General features: G+C 41.1%; 1 long non-coding RNA gene across 2 annotated transcripts in view; it reads right to left on the bottom strand.

Annotated features, from left to right (window-relative positions):
• Window positions 1-4,428: 4,428 nt before the first annotated feature.
• The window catches only part of LOC140212470 (uncharacterized), a 42,012-nt gene continuing 20,057 nt past the window's right edge, over window positions 4,429-26,383 (bottom strand). Inside the window, exon 3 of one of the 2 annotated variants that reach the window (XR_011889723.1) lies at window positions 4,429-4,673. This is a non-coding gene — a long non-coding RNA (uncharacterized lncRNA). Of the gene's footprint in view, window positions 4,693-26,383 lie in introns of both variants that reach the window. The other variant, XR_011889724.1, reaches the window with a different exon arrangement.

Here is a 26,383-nt window from a genome sequence, read left to right on the forward strand (position 1 = left end):
TCTGTTGTCAGAATATCTACTCATAAAATATTTCTGTCGGTTTTCCTTCCATAATGAATTAAAGCCAGGCAAGAGTTCGCTACACCCTGTCTTATTTTTGAGATGGGCTGTAGTGAATTCTTGCTGTTCTTAATTAGTTAAACAATATTGTGCAAAAGTGTTGGGCACATATAGGTAGCTAGGGTGCCTAAGACTTATGCACAGTACTGTAGCAATTTTATGTATTGCTGCCACAAAAAAAACAAATTTCATAACATATGTGAGTGATGATAAATCTGATTCTGATATTTATTTATTTATTGAGATACAGCACAGAATAGGCCCTTTCGACCCTTTGAGCTACGACACCTAGCAATCCCCCAATTTAACCCTAGCTTAATCACAGGACAATTTACAACGAACATTTAACCTACTAACCGGTACGTCTTTGGACTGTGGAAGGAAACCGGAGCACCTGGAGGAAACCCACACAGTCACAGAGAGAACATACAAACTACTTACAGGCTGCAGTGGGAACTCCAATGTGGATTGAGAGTGGGAAGGGGCAGGGAGAGGGAAATCATGTTGGGAAAAGAAGGAAGGGGGAGGGAGTGGGAAGCATCAGAGAGACATTCTGTAATGATAAATAAACCAGCTGTTTGGAATCAAATGGCCTTGCCTGATTTCTCAAGGCTGGGTATGTTTGCGCCACCTCCTGGCCAGCATTCCTTCTTGGCCAGCTGTCCCACGTCCCTCCCACGATGCTAAATCCTCGCCATTCCCAACATCCTTTACTCCCGCCAGATTTACAACACTTGCCCTCCACTCCATGTCCACAAATATAGAATGGTGCAAAAGTCTTAGCTACCTTAGTTTTATATAATAATAATAATAATAATAATAATGGCTCCGTCTGTCTAAGCCGACAATGGATGTGCCCGGTTCCGGGGCACAGACCTGGGTGATGAAAATGGAGATCCTGGGCTACCCAGACATCAAGGTCCCCCTCCCGGACTCACGGGTGTGGTCCAAAGGAATGCGAAGCGGTACATTTGGCATCAGCTTGGCTGCAGGAGCTGCCGGGAGGTGACGTGATACGTCATCCAACCGCCTTAGGGGCTCCACTCCGGATTTGTGTGGGGTTTACTCCTTAGCCTTCTCTTCTCCCGAAGATACCCACAAGGCAGTGGGATCCGTAACCCTGGATAGGGGCCCATATCGGGTACTGTCAGCCGGAGCCAGCTGAGCCCGGGACTCGTGTAAAGCAGGGTCATCACGCCCTGTAGTAGTAGTGACATATGGAGCCACTACCCACTACCTTCTACCTTAAGCGTAAAGTGTGTGTGTGTGTATATATATATATATATATATATGTATGTGTGTGTGTGTGTATATATATACACACACACACTCCTAAGTATTTTGCACAGTACTGTACATACAATCCGCTGTACCCTTGGATCAAATGATCTCATGAGATCCACTCTGTCTATTTGGTCCATTGAACCCAGGGCATGTGTGATTTAACTTGATCATATCTATTCAATTGAACCATGGATGGTTATCTAGTGTGCCCAGTTATCCACTATTGATGAGTGATCTACATTATATGGGTGATCCTGTGCAGTAAATTTAGCAACTCAGCATTCCTGGGCATTTAAGCATGATTTATTTTGTGTTGAGGATTCACAATATGCTGGAAGCCAATTTCTTGACGAACATGTTTACATTAAATGTAATGTAGCTCTGCATTACTTTTGATCTGATAACACTCCTGTGAACTGTATTGGAGCATCCTACTCTGTTTAAGTTGCAGAGATTTGAGGCAGACAGTGAAAAGACATTTGTATTTACTCCAATTAGAATCAATGTACAGCAGTTTGTTCACATTCACAGAAGGTGACATATTTAAATTAGAAATATAAATACGTATAAATTATAGATTCTGGACAGCAGAACTGTGTGCAATGATGTTCCAAGATTCAGCACTTATTATGTGCTTTAAAATCTACTGTTCGAGTCCATCAGGACTGATATTTTCATTATTCAATCAGTGGCCATTTTATTAGGTATAGGACTGGAACCCAGTGCGATCTCCTTCTGCTGTGACCCATTCATTTCAAGGTTTGATTTGTTACACATTCAGAGATGCTCTTCGGCACACCTGCTGTTGTAACAGATGGTTATTTGAGTTACTGTCAGTTTGAACCAGTATGGCCATCCTTCTCTGACCTCTCTTATTAACAAGGCATTTTCAACCACAAAACTAACACTCACTAGATGTTATTTTTTGTTTTTTGCTCCATTCTCTGTAAGCTCTAGAGACTGCTGTGCGTGAAAATCCCCAGAGAACAGCAGTTTCTGAGATGCTCAAACCACCTTGTCTGGCACCAGCAATCATTCCACGGTCAAAGTCACTTCTTCTCCATTATGATGTTTGGTCTGAACAACAATTGAACCTCTTGACCATGTCTGTATGCTTTTATGCATAGTGCTGCTGCCACATAATTAGATATTTACATTTTTGAGCATGTGCACAGGTGTACCTAATAAATCAAATCAAATCAAGTTTAATTATCATTCAAGCCATAAATAGATACAGCTGAATGAGACAGTGTTCCTTGGGGCCTAGGTGCGGACAATTCAAAAATAGCAAGCAAGCTTTCCCAAAAAATGAGTAATAAATTAAAAGAAGCATATTCACTTGAAAACAAAACACACACACACACACACACACACATATATACACAAATACATACACACACATAGTCCAAGACCCTGAGCGACAATGTTCTGCAATCGATGGTACAGTCTCCCAGCAGTGTGTGGACGCACGCAATCCAGCCTGCCATTCTACCCCTCGAGTATGGGAGAGCAGCATTGATGGGTGAGGCTAGGCCAGCTCAACCTTGCTGCAGCAAGTCCGCATCTCTCACCTAGTTAGTAGCAACAGGCAAGCCCAAGGCTTGTGGCCTAGTTCTCACTACAACAGAGGCTACACAGCTCTCATGTCGACTGCCCCCCTCCATCAGACAAGGGTAGCAGGCGGCCTGCAGCAACTTACATTATCAATATCCAACAGAGTCTTGCGATCGCAAGTGAAATGTCCAAGACAATCTCCCGTGGTTATACTACACCAACTTCGATACCACTGAATAGTGGGGAGCAACACGGTCTGCATCCAGGCAGCTCTTCTGAACCGAAACCGACTCCTCTGACGTCCTCCAATATCCCAACAGGCTCCTTCAACACCTCAGCCAGCTCCGCTCCTGACACCAGTACAGTTACACCAATTAACAAGCAGCTCACTGATGAGACTAACCCTGCAGTATCCAATGTTCTTGGAGTAGACATGTCTTTGGATCATAAAAAAACAAATTTCACAAAGAAAAAAGCACCTTCTGTTGGCCCCCGAGAGGCCGCTGCATTTGCACACGCCACCATCTTAAAAGAAGTTCTTTCAATGTTCCTTTAATTTAATGTTCCTTCTTTCAGTTAGTCCTGACGAAGGGTCTCGGCCCGAAACGTCGACTGTACCTCTTCCAAGGAATGCTGCCTGGTCTGCTGCGTTCACCAGCAACTTTTATGTGTGTTGCTTGAAATTCCAGCATCTGCAGATTTCCTCGTGTTTGCATTTTAAAATCCAATTAAACATACTATGTTCTAGCTAATATACTCCACGTAAACAAATACACACCAAGAGGTACAAATTAATGCACAACAATTACCCCCTTCTCTCCAGTCTGGGTGCGACCTGGCACTGGTACGAGAGCTGGTGAGTTGACGCACCTAGAATTTGGGGTCCCACCATTGGCAAGTCCAGGGGGCAATACAGAGATTAAAGCCCGATGGCAAAAGCCTTGGGACTTGAGACTTGCCCTGGAGTTAGAGGACTATCTGCATGTGTGGGAGGGAAGAAAGGGTCCTCACGAAGGGTCTCGGCCCAACACGTCGACTGTGCTTCTTCCTATGGATGCTGTCTGGCCTGCTGCGTTCCACCAGCATTTTGTGTGTGTTGCTTGAATTTCCAGCATCTGCAGATTTCCTTGTGTTTGCGGGAAGAAAAGGGTTTGTTTTGCTGTTGTTGTTTTGTTGCTGTGTTCTATGTTGTTCTTCCATGCATCAATCACCGGAATGTGTGGTAACACCTCCAAGTTGCTCCCAGCACATCGTTAGCTGCATTGAAAACTACCTCACTTATTTAATATTATCTCTGATTTGCACTATTTTTATCTCACTATTTGATGTACACATATATTTACTGTAACTGATTTATTTTTTTCTTTCTATATTATTGTAAAGCTCAGTTATATTGGCTCGTATATGTCTAGGGGAAATCCCGCCCAGCACCTGCCTGAACGCTTCCCACTGAGTCGGTTGGTGCACCACTGCCACCCAAATCAATCCCAAACATCAATCATCAGCCAGCACACCCAGTACGTTTCACCAAGTACACTTTATAGATATTACTAAGTCTATGAAATTAATATAAATTCGATACAGAAAAGGAAGTAATGGAAAAAAAAAAGGCGCCAGACTTATCAAAGTCCAAGTTCTTCGTGCACAACCGTTGGAGCTCAATCGATTCCTGACGACCACCCGGATCCTGTCGACTCACGGCTCGGGACCACCCGGAGTGATCGACCAGAGCCTTTTCGCACGTCCGCCGTCCTCCCCGTCTCTCCTCCGACTCCCTGCCAAAAATTCCCGTTCCTAGTCATATGAGACAGCATTATCACCCGAAAAAAACGATAACATGAATACCCATTGGCTAATAGCACCCTGCTATCTGTACTAACCCAAGCAAATGTCTAGCAACAGACTTTCTCAGCATTTAACGTAACAAAGAAGCATTCCCAAGTATAACATAACAAAGAAGCCATTTTAAATTTAACATAAAAAAACCCATATATTATCATGTATTGCATTGAACTACTGCTGCTAAGTTAACAAATTTCAAGACACATGCCAGTGTTAATAAACCTGATTCTGATTGTTAAGGCAAATGGCACATTTCACTGCATGTTTCCATGTATGTATGATAAATAAATCAAAATATAAATCTCCCTGAAGATTTTGATGTGCTCTCCGTGTCCTTATAATGTACTTTATAGAATTTTCCATTGATATGTCATCAGAAGAGAACTGGAGTTTGTACAAAGGACCAAATTGGTTTAGTCTAGAGCTGGGCCTGGCTCAAGATATAGCAAATCAGAAATGCTAAAGGTGAAAAATATATTTTAAATATATTCAAAAAACATGCTGGCATTTGTATCATTATGATGGAAAAAGGAGTGTCTGGGACTGTTTTAAAAAGTACGTAAAAAAGGAACAATTTTGCCCAAACACCAAAGAAAATAACTTATTGGCAAGACACCAAGGCACCAGTTGACATTTCTTTGCAATGAGTTAGTTTTACTCACTCCTAGCATTGGATTTAGAGACAAGCAGCACAAGTCAAATACATTGCTTTTAGTATCATGAGATCAGGCTTGACTGCACCGAGATGCAATAATAGATCTGACAGAAGGGGATGGATGATAAAGAAAACCTTCTGTGCTAGAAAAACTAATACTACAGTCTTCACTGAGCTGGCACAAAAGCTTGGGAGTAAGAGAAACAATCTGATCCGAGATTGTGACAAAGAAATAATGTTGACTGTCAAGTTGTCTGATTAAGAGTCCTGGTCAGCCTTTTGAGTGGGATGTTATCCTGAGGCACCATCTGCATTCTCAAGAGGACATAAAAGATTACAGAACACCGTTTTGGAGAAGAATCATCTCAGTTGTCTAGGTCACTATTTCTCTATCTATCAGCAAAACTAAAAATTTGTCGTTATCACATTACTACGTTTCGGAACTTGGGTTAAAACATGACTGACAACAATTGATAGGCTGCAGAACTACTCAATTTGACTTCCAATCTGACAGTGCTTAAATTTTAAAATGCCCATCATTACTTCCAAACACCATAATACATCCTACCTTATACCTATAACCCCTCAGTCCTTTAACCCCCAGGTCTATATACTGCCGATATTTTGCAATTGTGAATATCCGTAAACATACTCAGTCATGCCTTCAGCCACCAAAGTTCTAGGTGTTGCAATTCCATCCTCCTGCATCTCTGTATTTCAAATCTACTTCTTTAGCTAAAGGTTTGTTCATCTGCCATAATATATCCACATGCATTGAAGCTGTTTTTTTTAATACATCAAACCCATTCTTTTAAAGTATTCTGTTGCATTTTTTCATACTAAAGAGATGTCGAAATTGATACTTTCACTGTCAGCTGTTAAAGCACTTTAGCATGTCCTGCAGTCAAGAAATATGCTATATATGCATAAGTTCTTTTTAAGTGTTAAATTATTTAAGCTAACATATTAGATGTTCTGGAAAGTCTTAATGGGTATTCATTCTATACTCTGAAAATAATGAAAATGTTCTAACCTATTCTATTCGATTGGGAGAATTACGTAGACGCAGTAGTTCGTCATTGCGCAAGGCCGCCGAGAAGATTTAAAAAGCCAGGAGTTTCTTTCAGCGGCAGATTCAACTGGGAGAAGTAGGCAGATGCAGTAGCTCATCATCGCGCAAAGCCGCTAAGAAGGTCCCAGGATAAAAGGGAGACACTGCCCAGCAGAGCGTTCGTCAGAGTGGTGTGAGTCAGAGTAGTACAGCTTTGGCTCATTGGGGCTTTGGCGAGGTAAGAAGGTAAGTCTCTTTCATACTTTCATAACTCTTTTTTTCCCTCTAACTTAAGAATAGTCGGTATGACTGCAAGGCCAATTTTCTGCTCTGGGCGTCTTCTGGCATCCCTGATGGACGCACCTGCACCAGGTCCTTAGAGGCCGAGTTAGGGAACTGGAGATGCAGCTCAATGACCTTGAGTGAAGAGGTGGTTGATAGGAGCTACAGGCAGGTAGTCACACTGAGCCCACAGGAGACAGATAAGTGGATGACTGTCAGGAGAGGGAAGGGAGAGCGTCATGTGGCCATCCCCCTTAACAATAAGTACTCTATTTTGAGTACTGTTGGGGGGGGGGGCCTACCTGGGGGAAGCAACAGTGGCCGTGCCTCTCGCATTGAGTCTGGCCCTGTGGCTCAGAAGGGTAGGGAACGGAAGAGGATGGCAGCAGTAATAGAGGTCTCTATAGCTGGGGGGACAGATGGGTGATTCTGTGAGTGCGCAAAAGAAACATGGATGTAAGGTTTGTGATGTTTCTGAATGCGTCCACAATATCCTGAAATGGGAGGGTGAGCAGCCAGAGGTCGTGCTACATATTGACACTAATGGCATAGTTAGAAAAAGGGAGGAGCTCCTGAACGCAGAATACAGCAAGTTAGGAAGAAAGCTGAGAAGCAGGACCTCAAGAGTAGTAATTTCGGGATTGTTGCCTGTGCCATGCAACAGTGAGTATAGGAATAGAATGAGTTAGTGGATAAATGTGTGACTGAAAGATTGGAGCAGGGGGCAGGGATTCAGATTTCTGGATCATTTGGACCTCTTCTGGGGCAGGTGTGACCTGTACAAAAAAGATGGGCTGCACTTGAATCTGAGGGGGACCAATAACCTGTCAGGGAGGTTTGCTAATGCTAATGGGGAGAGTTTCTACTAGATTTGAAGGGGGGTGAGAACCGAAGTGAAGAGGCAGAGGATGGGGCGGTTGGCGTACAAGTAAAGAGAGCTTGTAGGGAGTTTGTGAGAAAGGATAAGCAGATGATGGAGCAAAGATGCACTCAGCCTAATGGTTTGAGATGTGTCTATTTTAATGCAAGGAGTATCATAAACAAGGCGGATGAACTTCGAGCTTGGATCAATACATGGAACTATAACATTGTGGCCATTACAGAGATATGGATGTCTCAGGGGCAGGAATGGCTGCTGAATGTGCCGGGCTTTAGATGTTTCAAAAGGGACAGGGAGGGTGGTAAAAGAGGTGAGGGAGTGGCATTAATAATCAAGGATAGTGGCACAGCTGCAGAAAAGGAGGAAGTCATGGAGGGAGTATCTACTGTGTCAGTGTGGGTGGAAGTTGGAAACAGGAAAGAGGCAATAACTCTACTGGGTGTTTTTTTATAGATCCCTCAATAGTAACAGAGACATCAAGGAGCAGATAAGGAGATGGATTCTGGAATGGTGCAATAATAATAGGGTTGTTGTGATGGGAGATTTTAACTTTCCGAATATAGACTGGCATTTCCTTAGAGCAAGGTGCTTAGATGGGATGGAGTTTGTTAGGTGTGTTCAGGAAGGTTTGCTGATGCAATATATAGGTAAGCCAACTAGACGAGAGGTTGTGCTTGATCTGGTATTGGGAAATGAACCTGATCTGGTGTCAGATCTCTTGGCGGCAGAGCATTTTGGAGGTAGTGATCACATCTCTGTCTCCTTTACCATAGCGCTGGAGAGGGGTAGGAGCAGAGAATTTGGGAAAACATTTAATTGGGGTGGGGGAATTATGATGCTATTAGGCAGGAACTTGGGAGCTTAAATTGGGAGCAGAGGTTCTCAGGGAAATGCAAGGCAGAAATGCGTCAAATGTTCAGGGAACACTTGAATGGCGTTCTACATACGAATATTCCATTGAGTCAGGGAAAGGATGGTAGGGTAAAAGATGTGTACAAAGGATGTTGTAAATCTAGTTAAGAAGAAAAGAAAAGCTTATGAAAGGTTCAAGAGACTAAGTTCTGATAGAGTTATAGAAAATTACAAGGTTATCAGGAAGGCGCTTAAGAATGAAATTAGAAGAGCTAGAAGGGGCCTTGAGAATGCCTTGGTGAGCAGGATTAAGGAAAACTCCAAGGCATTCTATAAGTATGTGAAGAGCAAGAGGATGAGTCGTGTGAGGATAGGACCAACTGGGTGCAAAAGTAGAAATGTGTGCATTTCAGTTGGAGGAGGTAGCAGAGATACTTAATGAATACTTTGCTTCAGTATTCACCAGGGAAAAGGGCCCTGGCGATTGTGGGGCATATAGACGTTAAGAAAGAGGATGTGCTGGAGCATTTGAAAAGCATTAAGTTAGATAAGTTGCCGGGACCAGACGAGATATTTCTGAGGCTACTGCGCGAAGCGAGGGAGGAGATTGCTGAGCCTTTAGTGATAATCTTTGCATTATCAATAGAGAAGGTAGAGAAGGGAGAAGTACCAGAACATTGGAGGGTTGCAAGTATTGTTCCTTTGTTCATGAAAGGGAGTAGAGGTAACACAGGAATTTATAGACCAGTGCGTGGGCAAGTTGTTGGAGAAGATCCTAAGAGGCAGGATTTATGAGCATGATCTGATTAGGGATAGTTAGCATGGCTTTGTCAAGGGAAATTCATGCCTTATGAGCTTGATGGAATTCTTTGAGGATGTAACAGAACACATTGAAGGTAGAGCAGTGGATGTAGTGTACAAGGATTTCAGTAAGGCATTTGATAAGTTTCCCCATGCAAGGCTCATTCAGAAAGTAAGGAAACATGAGGTCCAAGGAGACTTTGCTTTGTGGATCCAGAATTGGCTTACCCACAGAAGGCAAAGGGTGGTTGTAGATGGTTTGTATTCTTCGTGGAGGTTGGTGACCAGTGGTGTTCCACAGGGATTTATTCTCGGATCCCTCCTCTTTGTGATTTTTATAAATGACTTGAACAAAGAAGTAGAAGGGTGGGCTAGTAAGTTTGCTGATGACACAAAAGTTACGGGTGTTGTGGATAGTGTGGAGAGTTGTCAGGGTTATAGCAGGACATCGTTAGGATGCAGAACTGGGCTGAGAAGTGGCGGATGGAGTTCAGCCCAGATAAATATGAAGTGGTTCATTTTGGTAGGTCAAATTGAAGACAGAATATAGTATTAATGGTAAGACTCTTGGCAGTGTGGAGGATCAGCGAGACCTTGGGGTCCATGTCCATAGGACACTCAAAACTGCTGTGCAGGTTGACAGTGTTATTAAGAATACATATGGTGAGTTGGCCTTCATCAACCGTGGGATTGAGTTTAAGAGCCACGAGGTAATGTTACAGCTACATAAAACCTTGGTTAGACCCACTTGGAGTATTGAGTTCAGTTCTGGTCACCTCACTACAGGAAGGAGGTGGATACTATAGAGAGAGTGCAGAGGAGATTTACAAGGATGTTGCCTGGATTGGAGAGCATGCCTTATGAGAATAGATTGAGTGAACTTGGCCTTTTCTCCTTGGGGCAATGGAGAATGAGAGGTGTCCTGATAGAGGTATATAAGATACCTCTATATAAGAGAGGTATTGATCGTGTCAATAGCCAAAGGCTTTTCCCCAGGGCTGAAAGGCTAACACAAGGGGGCATTGTTTTAAGGTGCTTGGAAGTAAGTACAGAGGGGTTGTCAGAGGTAAGTTTTTCACACAGAGATTGGTGGGTGCGTGGAATGCACTGCCAGCGACAGTGGTGGAGGCAGGTACTATTGGGTATTTTAAGAGACTCTTAGATAGGTACATGGAGCTTAGAAAAAAAGAGGGCTATGTGGTAGGGTAATTCTAGGCAGTTTCTAGAGTAGGTTACATAGTCGGCACAACATTGTGGGCCGATGGGCCTGTAATGTGCTGTAGATTTCTATGTTCTGCGGCTACAAAAGACCAGGTTCCTGGCATTTTCGGACAACCTTTATTCAAGTGGCAAATTATACATACATAAATAAATGGTCACCTTAACAGTAATGCCTATATTTCATTACAGATGAAAAGAGAATGGGGTTAAGTTTAATATTTCAGTTAACAGAGAACACCACAAATAGAGGAATGTTATCCTCAGTGCTGTGTTTAGCAGAACTAGAACATAGAAAGGTTGAAAGCACATACCACCAGGCTCAAGGACAGCTTCTAACCTGCTGTATTAAGACTTCACTGATTCCCTAGTATGATAAAATGGATATGACCTCACAATTTACCTCATTATGATCTTGCACTTCACTGTTTACCTGTAGCTGTTACACTTGATTCTACATTGTTTTTTTTCACCTTGTTGTACCTCAATGCACTGTGTAATGACTTGATCTGGATGAACTGTATGCAAGCCAAGCTTTTCTCTGTATCTCAGTGTATGTAACAATAACAAACCAATTCCAATTCCATTTCCAACCTTCTGTTTCAGAAGCATACCAATAAAGCCACAAATGAAACTTGACTTTATAATGTGTCCTTTATGCTCAAGGTGAGAGGATTTGTTATTTTCAACGCCATTGGTCAATTTATAAACCACCCATTTGTAACATGCCACAGCTCACAAGTAAGGCAGACAAGGAATATTTCTCTGTATGTGATACGTCAGTGTAGATTACGGAAGTACACCTTAGCTACTTATATAGTATGCCACACCGCTCTACCACACTCCCCGCTTCAACATCGTCTTCTATCGTTTCTGCCTTTCTGGACTCTTCCTTTGGATTTCATGTTTCCTTTCTCTCCATCATCCACCTTCTAACCCCAGACTACCAATTCAATAAACTCCTATCACCGTGGCAGACCTGTGCACGATTGATGAGGCTTCACATTCTGGCATCACATGGATAATGGATGACTGCCCTCTCCAGCTCACCAACCAGCACGAGCACAACTTGTCAGGTTGTCAAATTGCACTGTGCTTCTCGCTAAATGTGCAACTCTTTTTTAGCTGAATTAAGTCGTTAATATTCTGGAGATGGCCTTATGTCAACATGCAAGCAGTTTCTATTAGCTGGCAAATTATCTCTATGAGAAAACAATACCAGGGGACATGTTATTTACATTTTTTAAACTAAAACACCAGCCATCTCACAACTTTCATTGTCAGCAGAGAAATGCAGCCATTACTCATGCACCGTTAAACAACTGACACAATGCTCAACTGAATGTCTAAATGGTAATACCTTAAATAAGATTAAACCTGACTGTTTCAGATAAGATAGATGTTACTCTGTTAAGCCTGCATTTATAAACATGTACAGTTAAATTGTCAGTTCTAGTTAGAAGTAAATTAATTACTTCTAAGAATTTCCAAGAACATAATAAATGGGAGTTTGAGTAGGCTATTCAGCCCCCCAAAACTGTTCTAACACTCATAGTCATGGATGATCTTCTCCCTTAACATTTTCCTGCCCTGTCCCAAATCCCTTCATCCCCTTAAATTCCACAAATTATTGGGACCACCCTAAGTTTGGTGAATGGTCAACACAGTTCCTCTACAGTAAGCATGACCTTTATTTGGGTAAGGAATCCAAAATTGTCCCAAAACGTCCTGTATGATTGCAGGAAAAACAACTTTACTCTTGTACTCATATTGCATAAAGCAATACCCAGCAATTCCTTTCCTAACTGCCTTCTACACCTAGACGTTAGCTTTAAATGAATCGTAAACCTTTAGAATAACATTTCCCAATCTCTCACCATTTGAAAAATACATAGCATTTATTCCAATATAGCCAACTTCACATTTTTCCTTATTTTATCTGCCATGTTGTTTTCTATTTAGAATCACAGGGTTGCAGAATTGCAGAGTTCTACATTACACATTGACCCTTTCACCCATCTACACCAATTCCATTTGCCTATATTAGGTTAGCATCTTTCTATGCCCTGCTTGTTCCACCACCTCCTCTGGCAGCAAGTCCCAGATATCAAAGTATAATCAAAGTTACTCTTCAGTTCCCCTTTAAAATTCCTTCCTCTCTTGTTAAATCTGTGTTCTATTGTTCTTGATAGACTTTCCTTGGGGAAAAGATTATTAGTATCTACCCCTTTATATGTCTTTTATGATCTTGTATATGTCCATCAGGTCACTATTAACTTTCCTCACTCCAGGGACAAAAAAAAAACATCCTATCCAATCCCTTCCCAAATTAAAGTTCTCCAATCCAGGCAACATCTTGATGAAATTCCTGTGCACTCTCTCCAATGCAACCATATCCCTCCTATTGTGTGGCAACAAGAACTGCATGTACTACTCCAAGTGGTGCTCTGTAAAGTTGCAGCATAAGACAGCAATTTTTATATTTTATGCCTTGACCCAAAAAGGCGTATACCATATGCCTCCTTCATCATTCTATATACCAGTATTGCCACTTCCAGAAAACTATAGTGAACCCCGAGGTCCCTTTGCTCATCAACATTCCTCAGTTCCCTACTATTTACTGTATATGTTTTACCTCCATTTGACTTTCCAAAATGCATTGGCTCATATTTGTCAAGATTAAATTAAATGCTTCATCCAACTTTCTGACTGATCTATATCCTGGTTGTACTCTTACATTATTCCTCATGATCTACAAATCCTCCAGTTTTCATGTCATCCACAAACCTGTTACTCATTCACTCTGCACTCAAATCCAAGTCACTAACATCTACAGCCCACAACAAGGGTCCCTGCACCAATCCTTGCAGTACATCACTGGTCACAGAGTTCCAACCAGAAAAAGACAACTTTCTATCACCACCCTTTGTCTCCTATCACCAGGTAAATTTTGGATCCAATTAGCCAGCTTGCCTTGGATCTGGTGTACTAAAATTTTTGGATCAGCCTATCATGTAACTTCTTGTCGAATGCTTTGCTGAAGTCCATATAGCCAGCAACTACTGGCATGTCTTCATCTATCACACCTAGTGAGATACGATTTCCCTTGCAAAGAGCCATGTACTTTCCTGATCAGCCTATATTTCAAATGCATATAAAACATATCGCATTGAGTTTTCTCCAAGTTTCCTACTGCCGTCACAAGGTTCACCAGCCTATAGTTACCTGATTTATCCCTGCTGCGTTCCTTAAATAAAGGAATAACATTAGCTGTCCTCAACTAATTAACTTGTCCAGTTCATCTTAAAGCATCTTTGTATCCTCATCACCACTAACATTTCCTCTTAATTTAGTGTTATAACCAAACCTCAAAATGTTCCATTTATTGTCCTTAGCCAAAGGATTACTAATAGTTGTGATCCAATCACTGATCTCTCTGTTACCCTTTCACAAGTTCAAGTGAAATATTCAAACTGACAAAGCTTGCTATGGAATCATTCTTCTTCCTCACTAGTTTAGTTGTTCGGTTGGATATAGCAAGAAGTTCTATCACATTATGGCTTTGGGTATTATCTAGTGGAAGCTTACTAAACAGGCAACACTCCTGTTGAGTGTGTCTTCAGGCTCCTGTACCTCCTCCTTGATGGTAGTAATGAGAAGTCCTGGGTGATGGGAGTTGTTAATGATGGATGCAGCTTTTTTGAAGCATCCCCTTCTGAAGAAGTCCTCAATGCTGAAATACTTTCCTGATTTATGTTTAGTGTTTGCTGAGTTGCTGACTATTTTGTGGATTTAGAAATCTCAGGGTGAAACAACGTGTTTGAACTGTTAATTAGATTCCATGGCTCTGATATGTTGTCACTCAGCACGTGTAGCTTGGTCAGAATAGAATTTCAGAATCCCTGTTCTCATTACAGTGTTAACGTGCGACTGATCATCTGCAGGTGAAGTATCCCAATCACGCGTGGAGTCGTCGGGTCGCCGTCATGACCAGCTTTTTTGGTATGCTCATCGTATGGCGTGTCTTGGGCATCTGAAACCTGGCAGAGCCCATCCCTCTCCAGGTTTTTTTTAACGAGGTCGAGTTGTTAGCTCGACCCTCAATCCAGGCACGGATGGAGAGTGTGCAAGGCAGCCGGCCGGATTCGAAATCGGGACCTCTCGCCCCAAAGTCCAGTGCTGATGCCACTACGCCACCCAATCATACGAGTGACTTAATTAAGATCAGAGACTAGAATGGGAGGTCAACTCTTTCAGAAGTCTATTCCCCCTCTCTAGGGAGTAGACAAATCCATTTTCTGTAATTAATATTGCCATTTGATGAAAAGCCATTGCACAATAGATATCTGGGGAAAATACTGTGACGCTCTCGGTTGGCGGGGGGGGGGGCATGGTCAACAGCCTGCCCCTGCACCTCTAATGACCAGCACTGTTCATTGTTCTTGTGTTAAAATATTTTTGTGGGATTATGTTGGGAAGTTCCAGTTCATTTATTGTTACATTTTCGCTTGGGTTGTACAGTTATTTGCTTGTGTATTTGTGGGTGACCCTAATTGTAACCGGGGTGTGTGATGAACACCTCCCTGGTCTACATGAGACTGGTTGGGTTCATTCTCCAGGTCACGGTGCCCGGTCTGTTTTATGTTTATCACAACAAGATGGTTGCTGAGCTCAATGAGCATCCTCGTCTGTCATTATGGACCAAATGCTCGCCACAATGCTTTATTCCTGTGGAGTAAAACATCTATTTTTTTAGGCCATGTTTTACACTATAGAGATACACATGTTCATTATTTTTTCTTATACCAGGAAGGAATTTGGGATGGAAGAGGGATAAAAGATTGGGTGTGGTAGTTTGCAGAGCTCAGATATTCACCAAAATAGTGCCGTTTTAAGGTATTTCATTACAGTGGTAATAGCCTGGCTGCAAGGTTTGCAGGGGTTACCAACATAGTTGAATACCAACATGCTGGAAAGTAGACAAAGCTACAGTAACTAACAAAATTCATGGTCCGTAAGCAGATGCAGTTCAGTATGGATTAATGTAATATCAAATACTTGGAGATAAGAAAAAAGTAAAAAAACAAGATTAATGGAAAAATACCAACCAGGAGAGAGCCGGATATCAGAGAGACAGATCATTAAGCCAACGTCTGGTTGAAGCACACATTGCTTGAAAATGGGAATGTTTAAAAAATATATACAGTATATTCATTTTTAGAGTGCGGGCATCATCAGCAAAAGCAATACCTATTGTTCATCCCTAACTAGCCTTGAGGTATTGGTCCTGAGCTGCCATTTTGAACTGCATTTTCTGTGAAGGTATTCCCACAATGCTGTTGAGCAATGAAACCTAGATGATCCATAACTTAACCTTCTGTCTGCCTCCGATCTATATCCTATTATGTCCTAGAATTACCCTAGCCAAGCTAGCGCCCAACGAAGTCGGTTTGAGGTGAGTAACATCCAAGCCAAGAAATTGCAATTCACTCTCTTTAAGTGTGTGAAATATTCCACATGTATGGACTAATGTTCATATCAATCTTCCAGAAGAATTCACAGACTTGTGCAATGCTACATTAAAAGCAACTCCATGCTACTTTAACACTGAGCAAGTCAAATGTATTAGAGCTATTGAAACTGATCTCTTGATGATCATGGCAGAAATGGAGGGGAAAAGAAACACATGTGACCAGGATACACATTCTCTGAGTGTCTAGGCACCTCCACCCGGAGAACTTCATGATCTACTCCTTTGCCATAACTGATCGCAAGTTACTTTGAGCTGCAGGCTGATCAAGGGGCAGTGAAGCTAACAGTTACTTCTTTAAAAAATGCCATTACTGGTAAGAGCCCAGTGAATTATTGAGCATAATGCTTGCCACTGAAAACTGAGTCTAAGTGAAGCTATATTTGAGGTATCCACATGGTAGCAAACACCATTTAATTGGCACCTCATTCTCAAACTCTCAGTAATGTGTTCCTCATAATGCCCCACAGGAGCTGCAATTTCAAACAACAATAGGGAAAATGTACTACATGTCTATAACAACATTTAAGAGTGTGGATTTATTTCTAGCCACATATCTTCCTTTCCTAGACTCCCTCCTGAATTACCTTCAAGGTCCAAAAGAAAAACATTATTCCTTAACAACAGAAAGATTATTGCTCATCTGAAAAATCAGAATCAGGCTTAATATCACCAGCTTATGTCATAAAATGTGTTGTTTTGTGCAGCAATACATAATGATATACTAAAAAACTATTAATTACAACAAGAAATCTATATCAAAAAATAAGTAAGTAGTGCAAAAAGAGAGGGAAAAAAGTGAGGTAGTGTAAATGGGTTCATTGTCCATTCCCCTCTGATGGTAGTGGAGAAGCAGCTGTTCCTGAAACATTGAGTGTGTATCTTCAGGATTCTGTACCTCCTTCTTGATGGTAGTAATGAGAAGAGGGCATGTCCTGGGTGATGGAGGACCTTAATGATGAATATCGCCTTTTTGAGACATCACTTTTTGAAGTTGTCCTCAATGTTGTGGGGGGCTAGTGCCCATGATGGAGCTGACTGAGTTTACAACTTCCTGCAGCTTTTTCCGATTCTGTGCACTGCCCCTCCGTACCAGACGGCGATGTAACCAGTTAGAATGCTCTCCGTAGTACATCTGTAAAAATTTGCAACTGTCTTTGGTGACGTACCAATTCTCCTCAAACTCCTAATGAAATATAACCCCTGTTGTGCCTTGTTTGCAACTGCATCAATATGTTGGACCCAGGATAAATCTTCTCCCCACCACTGAGCACATTTGAGCACATTTACAAGGAGCACCACAACAAGGAAGTATCAAGGACCCCCATGATCCAGGCCGCGTTCTCTTCTTGATACTACCATCGGGCAGGAGGTACAGGAGTCTTAGGTGCCACATCACTTGGGTTCAGGAACAGTTATTATCCTACAACCAGCAGGCTCCTGAACCAAAGAGGACAATTTCACTCACCTCAATTCTGAACTGACTCCATAATCTATAGACTCACTTTAAAGAACTCAACAATTCATGCTTTCAGTGTTGTTTAGTTAGTTTTTTATTTGTATGCAAATAGTGTAAGGGGTTTCTTCTTTTATGTTACTGCAAAGGCTCTTAAAATGGCTTCTTTGTTATGTTAGAATTAAACATGGCTTGTCTGTAATAAACACTGCGATGTAAGGAGTTCTCTCTCTCTCTGCTTGTTTGAGTTATATTATTGATAAGGGAAAGAACGAATCAATGGGTGTTCATGTTATTCTTTTTGTGGGTGATGTTCTGTCTCATATGGCTGGGAACCGTGTGGTTTGGCGGGCTTTTTGGGAGGAGACCCGGAGAAGAAGGACATGCTGGAAGCGCTCTGGTCGACCACCGTGGCTGGACTCGAGTGGCGAGTCGAGGGGGTCAGAGGGGATCGCATGGTGGAGAGAAGACCCCGTTATTTGAGCTCCAACTTGTGTGCACGAAGAGGTTGGACTCTGATAAGACTGGGGCCTTTTTCTTTCTCTTTTATATTGTATCTCTATTAATTACATAGTTCCAGTAAGATTTATAAAGTGTAATCTGTAAATCGTACATTGTGTGCTGTCTGATATTTGATGTGTGAGTTTGTACCAGGTGGCATTACACAGCAACGACGCAACCGTGAAACACGGTTGGGCGGGCGGACGGGGTTTCTCCTAGATAAACACGAGCCGATAGACCTGAGCATTACACATAATTTGTCCTGCATATTGGTTGTTTGTCTTTGATTATATATAGTTTTCATAATTTCTATTGTGTTTCTTTATTTTCCTGTAAATGCCTGCAAGAAAATGAATCTCAAGGTAGTATATGCTAACATGTACGTACTTCGGTAATAAATTTACTTTGACTTTTTGACGGTAACAGACCCTCCCAGTTCAACAGGCCCACCCAGCACAATTACATCCAAGTGACCAATTAACCCACTAACTTGTATGTGTTTTGGAATGTGGGCAGAAACTGGAGCATCCGGTGAAAATCCCACATGGTCTTGGGAAGAACGTAGAAGCTCCTTACGGACAGTGGCAGGAATTGAACCTGGGTCACTGGCGCCGTAATAGCATTGTTCTAACCACTACGCTACTATGCCACCCCATTGAGACAGACCCACTCCTTGTGGGTTCTCAGAAATTTTTAAGGCATCAGCAACATTCAATTGTATTCTCGTCTGGGGGAAGTAACACAGTTAACTGTGCAAAGCTACATTACACTGATATGATAGCTGCTGCATACCCTCCAATACCTAACCCTAAAATATCATTAACGTTGTGGATCTCATACTAAAGTACCTCATCAAACTCTGGACATGAGCTAAATATTCACTGATGCCTTCCCATGAAAGTTGATTGCCAATGCAGCAAACCTCATGGCTGTGCAATAATTATGCTTTGCTGCCTTACCTACCATATTTGTCTGGCAATGATTGCATATGACCTCCAAAAATGAAATTGATTCTACTCTCAAGATTCCTCCTCCCAGTCTGAACTACTTTTACAATACATCATGGCAGTGTCTAAGAGAATGGCTCCGTGAGAGGATGATGCTTTATATTGAAACAAAATATTTGCTCCATATCACACAATCCCCAGGAATAAGACTTAGTGCAGGGAAATGAAAGTGGCAGGTGTGAAAGTATTATTCAAAAATGATTGCAAGAACATGTGGCACAATATGCTGAGAAGTAAATTATATCCACTTGGTGTTAGTGTGGCAGGGTGGATTTGGTGTTTTCACCACAGCAGTTCAGCAGTTCTACACTGTGTTTACCTTGAAACAGTTATTGGGATATTGGCTTAAAATAAACCTTATCTGGAGGGACTTCTCATTACTGAATAAGTGTGGGCTCCATTGGCTTGAAATGTTGGCTCCTCTGATCCATCTTTCTACTCACTGCATACCAATCTGACCAATGCTTTTTTTTAATGCACATTCCGCTGCATTGACATTTTCATCCAAATATACAGATATACTTGGATGAAAATTACTATTTATAGTAAGTGAGATAGCAAATTTGAAGATGACACAAAGATTAGTGGTGTTATGGATAGTGTAGAAGATTGCCAAAAGATACAGCAGGAAGTAAATCAGCTGCAGATATGGACAGCCAAATGACAGATGAACCTTAATTTGGGCATTTTGCACTTTAGGAGATAAAATGTAAAAGGAAAGAACCAACTGGAAAGACCTTTAACAGCATTAGTATACCAGAGGGATATTGGGATCCAAGCCCCTAACTTCCTGAAAGTGACTGCATATGTTGACAAGCTGGTAAGGAAGGTGCATAGAGTTTATTAGTTGATGCATTGAGTTCAGGAATCAGGATGTTATGTTATAGCTTTATAAAACTCTGATTAGGCTGTACCTGGAGTACTGCATTCAGTTCTGGTCACCTTATACAGGAATGATGTGGTACCTCTGGATCTGGCTCAGAGCTTTACCAGGATTCTGCCAGGACGTCTGCTATAAGGACAGGTTGTACAAACTAGGGTTGTTTACTCTGGAGTGACGGAGACTGCAGGGAAAAGCAATGGAAGTTTATGAAGTCATGAGAAGCATAGATAGACAGAAGGTATCTTTTTCCCAGGCTTGGAACGTCCGATACTGAAGGGCAAGCATTTCAGGTGAGAGGGATAAAGTTCAAAGATGTGTGTGGCAGGACTTCATTTACAGAGAATGAACTGCCAGTGGTGGTTGTGGAAGCAGACACAAAGGAGGCTGTAAGGTAGGAACATGAATATGCAGAAAATGGGCCGAGTGCAGGTAGGTAGGATTGGTCATGAACTTCATTAGTTCAGCACAACACTGTGGGCTGATAGGCCTTTTCTCGTGCTATACAGTTCTATGCTCTATGAATCCCACTGAAATTAAAACTCTAATAGCTCAGGGCATCTTAATGACAAAGAAACTGCACCAAGCAATTTACTCTAATTGTGCACAGTTTGGAGAATTGTGTACATTAAAGTACATCTGATGTTGTTAAAAGCATGTTGCTCTCTTTTTAACTGCGTTCTGATTAGTACCATATAAATAATTTGCCCATATATTACTTAATTGCTCATTATTAAGGCTTTTATGTGCACTCTTATAAAGATAACTGCAAACATTAAACATGCCTTGCATAGTAATCAAGCCTTTAAAAAGAAACCTCAAGACACGACTGAAACTGCAGCTTAACAACAGCAAGGAATTACTTTCACCAACTGCTATTATGTATATTGAATATCTAAGATAGGTCAGCAAAGTTCTTATCAATAAGGTGCCTTGAACTAATTCTCAGAAAACCTCAAAGGCAATTTAATTAAATAGCATGCATAATACTTTGCAATCCCAGAATGTGTGCTGTATATTTAGTTCAGTCACCAAATATTTCCAAATTGTAATCAATTGTATTACAGAGCAAAGAATGAGCATTTCCTATTATCTTTGTGGGATATGTGATGTCAATTGATATTCTTATTCCTGTCAATATTTTCCATCACTTGATTCTCATAAAGCAACACACACAAAATGCTGGAGGGACTCAGAAGTTCAGGTAGTATTTATGGAGAGGAATAAACAGTCGATGTTTCAGACCAAGATACTTGGTCCTGATGAAGGGTCTTGGTCCAAAATGTTGACCATCTATTTCTCTCCGTAGATGCTGTCTGACCGGCTGAGTTCCTCAAACATTTTGTGTGTGTTGTTCTAGATTTCCAGTATCTGCAGAATCACTTGTTTTTAAGATTCTCATAAAGGAAGGGAGAATACTTCTCCCACTTGTCTCTAGAATCCAAATACTCATCTGATTCTTGGAAATGATTTAACATTAATTAGCTTCTATTTAAAGAACAGTAGCAGCCAGGATGCATGTAAAAGAAAGACTGACAAGTGTGAAGGCACGGAGCAGAGTTTACAAAGACCACCAAAATTAAGACACTCAAAAATGTTGCAAGGTTCACCCATTCATGGGACATGAAGTAGTGTAATTTCCATGAGGTCAAAATGTCCATTAAAAATATTGAAAAAAAGAACGCTCTGCAGAACTGTTAAAATGTATGTTCCAAGCAGCATGATGTTTACCACTTTCGTATTATTTATACTGAGCTATCCTTGAAACATTATTTTTAAATAATTTGCTGAAATGTTGTGTTATTATTCAAGGCATTTAACTCATTAAAGTTGTTTAAAATACAAAATTACCAATAATTGGTTACGTTTTCTTCATTCTTGATGGAAGATTTGAGAAGTCTAATTAAAAGATTCTTCTACTATCACACTTGAGGACATTTTGTATACAAGAAGAGTTAGATCTCTAAAAATCAAAGTCTTCCAATCTCCCATCAATAACTAACATGCCAATTATCCATCAATATGGTTGAATTCACACATTTCTTACAACGTAGCTGACTTTTTTTTCAATATTTTATTCTATCAGCCACGTCCACTTCATTTTATATGTACATGAGTGAAGCCTCTCTGAATCCTCCACATAATTCGTTTTGGAAACCAGGTTTGCAACATCAGTGAAGTCTAATTACTTCACTCATTCAAAGCATTGATTATAGATTGAATCACTGAGTTCACTGTCCCTGTTCTTGGGGCTCTCTTTCAGTTATGACGCTCAAACTGACTAATTTATTCCTCCTCTCCATTTTCTGTGCATTAAACAATTTTCAATCCTTTCTAGAATATTGCTCCTGATCTCTTAATAATCCCTGTGGCACCTTATCAAAGGGTTTTTGAATGTTCAATCGTGATGAATGAGAATGTAGGTGGAACGATTAGTAAGTTAGCAGCTGACACCATAATTGGAGGTGCAGTGGGCAGTGAAGAAGGTTGTCTAGGGTTACAGCAGGATATTGATCAATTCAAAAAGAAGAGCTCAAATTTAAATCAAATCAGTGCTAATGCATTTTGGGAGGTTAAACCAGGGCAGGACAGATACAGTGCCTATAAAAAGTATTCACCCTCCTCCTTGGAAGTTGTCATGTTTTATTGTTATACAACATTGAATCACAGTGGATTTAATTTGGCTTTTTTGACAGAGATCAACAGAAGACACTTTTGTGACAAAGTAAAAACATATTTCTATAAATTGGTTTAAATTGATTACAAAATTATTAAACACAAAATAATTGATTACATAATTACTCACCCCTTTCAAGTCAGTATTTAGTAGATGCACCTCTGATAGCAATTACAGCCTTGGGTCTGTGTGGATTGGTCTCCATCAGCTTTGCACATCTGGACACGACAATTTTTCCCTATTCTTCTTTACAAAACTGTTTAAGCTCTGTCAGATAGCATGGGGATCGTGAGTGAACAGCCCTTTTCAAGTCCAGCCACAAATTCTCATTTGGATTGTCATCCAGACTCTGACTTGGCCACTCCAGGACATTAACTTTGTTGTTTTTAAGCCATTCCTGTGTAGCTTTGCTTTATTCTTGGGGTCATTGTCTTGCTAGAAAACAAACCTTCTTCCAAGTCGCAGTTCTCTTTCAGACTGCATTAGGTTTTCCTCCTGGATTTTTCTGTACTTCACTGTATTCATTTTACCCTCTACCTTCACAAGCCTTCCAGGGTCTGATGCAGCGAAGCATCCCCACAGCATGATGCAGTCACCACCATGCTTCACGGTAGGGATGGTGTGTTTTTGGTTATGTGCAGTGTTTGGCTTACCTCAAACATAGCATTTAGTTTGTTGGCCAAAAAGCTCAATTTTGGTTTCATCAGATCATAGAACATTCTTCCAGCTGACCTCGGCGTCTCCCATGTGCTTTCTGGCAATCTATAGCTGAGATTTCATGTGAGTTTTCTTTTCAAACAGTGGTTTTCTCTTTGCTACTGCCCCATAAAGCTGCCACTGGTGAAGCAACCGGGCAACAGTTGTTGTATGTATAGTCCCTCCCATCTCGGCCACTAAAGCTTGTAACCCCTCCAGAGTTGTTATAAATTTCTTGGTGGCCTCCCTCACTCGTCCCCTTATTGGGCCGTCACTCAGTTTTTGAGGATTTATAGCTGTGCCATATTCTTTCCATTTCTTGATGATTGATTTAACTGTAATCCAAAGGATATTCAGTGACTTAGAAATTTTCTTTTATCCATCTCCTGACTTGTGCTTTTCAATAACCTTTTTGCACAGTTGATTGGATTGTTCTTTTGTCTTTATGGTATAGATTTTGCCAGGACACGGATTCACCAGCAGTTAGACCTTTCAAAGACAGGCGTATTTTTACTACAATCAATTGAAACACCTTGTCCGTACACTAGTGATCTCCATTTAACTAATTAGGTGACTTCTAAAACCAACTGGCTGCACCAGTGATGATTTGGTGTGTCATATTAAAGGGGGTGAATACTTATGCAATCAATTATTATGTGTTTTATATTTGCAATTAATTTAGATCACTTAGTCGAGATCTGTTTTCACTTTGACATGAAAGAGACTTTTTCTGTTGATCAGTGTCAAAAAAGCCAAATTAAATCCACTGTGATTCAATGTTGTAATACAATAAAACATGAAAACTTCCAAAGGGGGTGAATACTTTTTATAGGCACTGTATAAGTGCATGGCAGGGGCCTGTGAAGTGGTGTACATCTACAGGTTTCCCTGAAAGTGACACACATGTAAGCAGGTTGCAAAGAAGGTATGAGGGGTGATTGAAAAGTTCGTGACCTATGGTAGAAGGAGTCAATTTTAGAAAACCTAGCACATTTATTTTTCAGCACAGTCCCCTCCTACATTTACACACTTAGTCCAGTGGTCGTGGAGCCTACGGATCCCTTCTTTGTAGAAGTCAGTGTCTTGGACCTCCAGAAAGTGGTCCACAGCAGGGGCGATTGGTAAGTTTGTGGCCTAAGGTAGAAGGAGATGAGTTATACAGCTCTCGTTACATGCATGTGCAGTTCAACTCTTTGAGTGATTATGTAGAAAGTTGGAAGTTAATAACTCATCTCCTTCTACCTTAGGATCTCCCCCTACCCCTCCCACTTTCAAATCTCTTACTATCTCTTCTTTCAGTTAGTCCTGATGAAGGGTCTCGGCCCGATACGTCGACTGTACCTCTTCCAATAGATGCTGCTTGGCCTGCTGTGTTCCACCAGCATTTTGTGTGTGTTGCTTGAGCTATAAGTAGAGATTGGGTCAGTGGAACTGTTTTCTCTGGAGCAAAGTTTTCTCTGGAGTTTACAGAGGTTTATAAAGCAAAAAGTAGCAGAGGTAGGCTAGAGAGTCACAGTCTCTTTTTTTCCGGGCTAGGGAATCGAAAACTAGAGAACATAAGTTTAATGTGAAAGGGGTCTGAGGGGCAAGTTTTTAATGCAGAGGATAGAAGATACATGGAACAAGATATCAAAGGAAATGGTACAGGTAAATCCATTTCTAAGAGTCCTGCTACCTCTTTGTTAATAGATTTTTAGCATTTTTTCCTGCTATTGGTGTCAAGCTAATAAATCTGGTGCCTCTCATTTTCTCTCTCTTTTCTTCTTTCAAATTTGCTACCTTTCAATAGGAGCTGTTCAAGAATCCATCTAATTTGACAGGTGACAATCAGCACCAATGGTGGCTGAAGGGATCGTTGCCAGTAATACAGCAAATAAATTCAAGGATATACAGATACCAGAATTACAGAAATCTTGGGCAGCTGAAAGGCTGGAAGGAATGATGGTAAAGATGGATAGATAACAGTAAAGCCAAAAAGGGAATTTTAAAACAGGCTTTGCTGAATCAAATAGATAAATTGGTTTATTATTGCCACATGTACTGTGAAAAACCTGCCTTGTATACGGTCCATATAGATCACTTCTCTACAAAAGTGCATTGAGATTGCACAAGGTAAAAGAATCAGAATCAAGTTTATTATCACCAGCATGTGTCATGAAATTTGTTACCTTAGCAGCAGCAGTTCAATATAATACATAAGAAGAGAAAAAAGTAATAATAAATAAATAGGTAAATCAATTATAATACATGTATATTGAACAGTTTAAAAAACGTGCAAAAACAGAAATACTGTGTATTAAAAAAAGTGAGGTAGTGTCTAAGGGTTCAGTGTCCATTTAGGAATCGGATGGCAGAGGGAAAGAAGCTGTTCCTGAATCACTGAGTGTGTGCCTTCAGGCTTCTGTACCTCCTACCTCATAGTCATACTTTATTGATCCCGGGGGAAATTGGTTTTCGTTACAGTTGCACCATAAATAATAAATAGTAATAGAACCATAAATAGTTAAATAGTAATATGTAAATTATGGCAGTAAATTATGAAATAAGTCCAGGACCAGCCTATCGGCTCAGGGTGTCTGACCCTCCAAGGGAGGAGTTGTAAAGTTTGATGGCCACAGGCAGGAATGACTTCCTATGACGCTCTGTGTTGCATCTCGGTGGAATGAGTCTCTGGCTGAATGTACTCCTGTGCCTACCTAGTACATTATGTAGTGGATGGGAGACATTGACCAAGATGGCATGCAACTTACGCAGCATCCTCTTTTCAGACACCACCGTGAGAGAGTCCAGTTCCATCCCCACAACATCACTGGCCTTACGAATGAGTTTGTTGATTCTGTTGGTGTCTGCTACCCTCAGCCTGCTGCCCCAGCACACAACAGCAAACATGATAGCACTAGCCACCACAGACTCGTAGAACATCCTCAGCATCGTCCAGCAGATGTTAAAGGACCTCAGTCTCCTCAGGAAATAGAGACGGCTTTGACTCTTCTTGTAGACAGCCTCAGTGTTCTTTGACCAGTCCAGTTTATTGTCAATTCGTATCTCCAGGTATTTGTAATCCTCTACCATGTCCACATTGACCCCCTGGGTGGAAACAGGGGTAACTGGTACCTTAGCTCTCCTCAGGTCTACCACCAACTCCTTAGTCTTTTTC

The sequence above is a fragment of the Mobula birostris genome, chromosome 19 (genome assembly GCF_030028105.1).
Source record: "Mobula birostris isolate sMobBir1 chromosome 19, sMobBir1.hap1, whole genome shotgun sequence".
NCBI lineage: Eukaryota > Metazoa > Chordata > Chondrichthyes > Myliobatiformes > Myliobatidae > Mobula > Mobula birostris.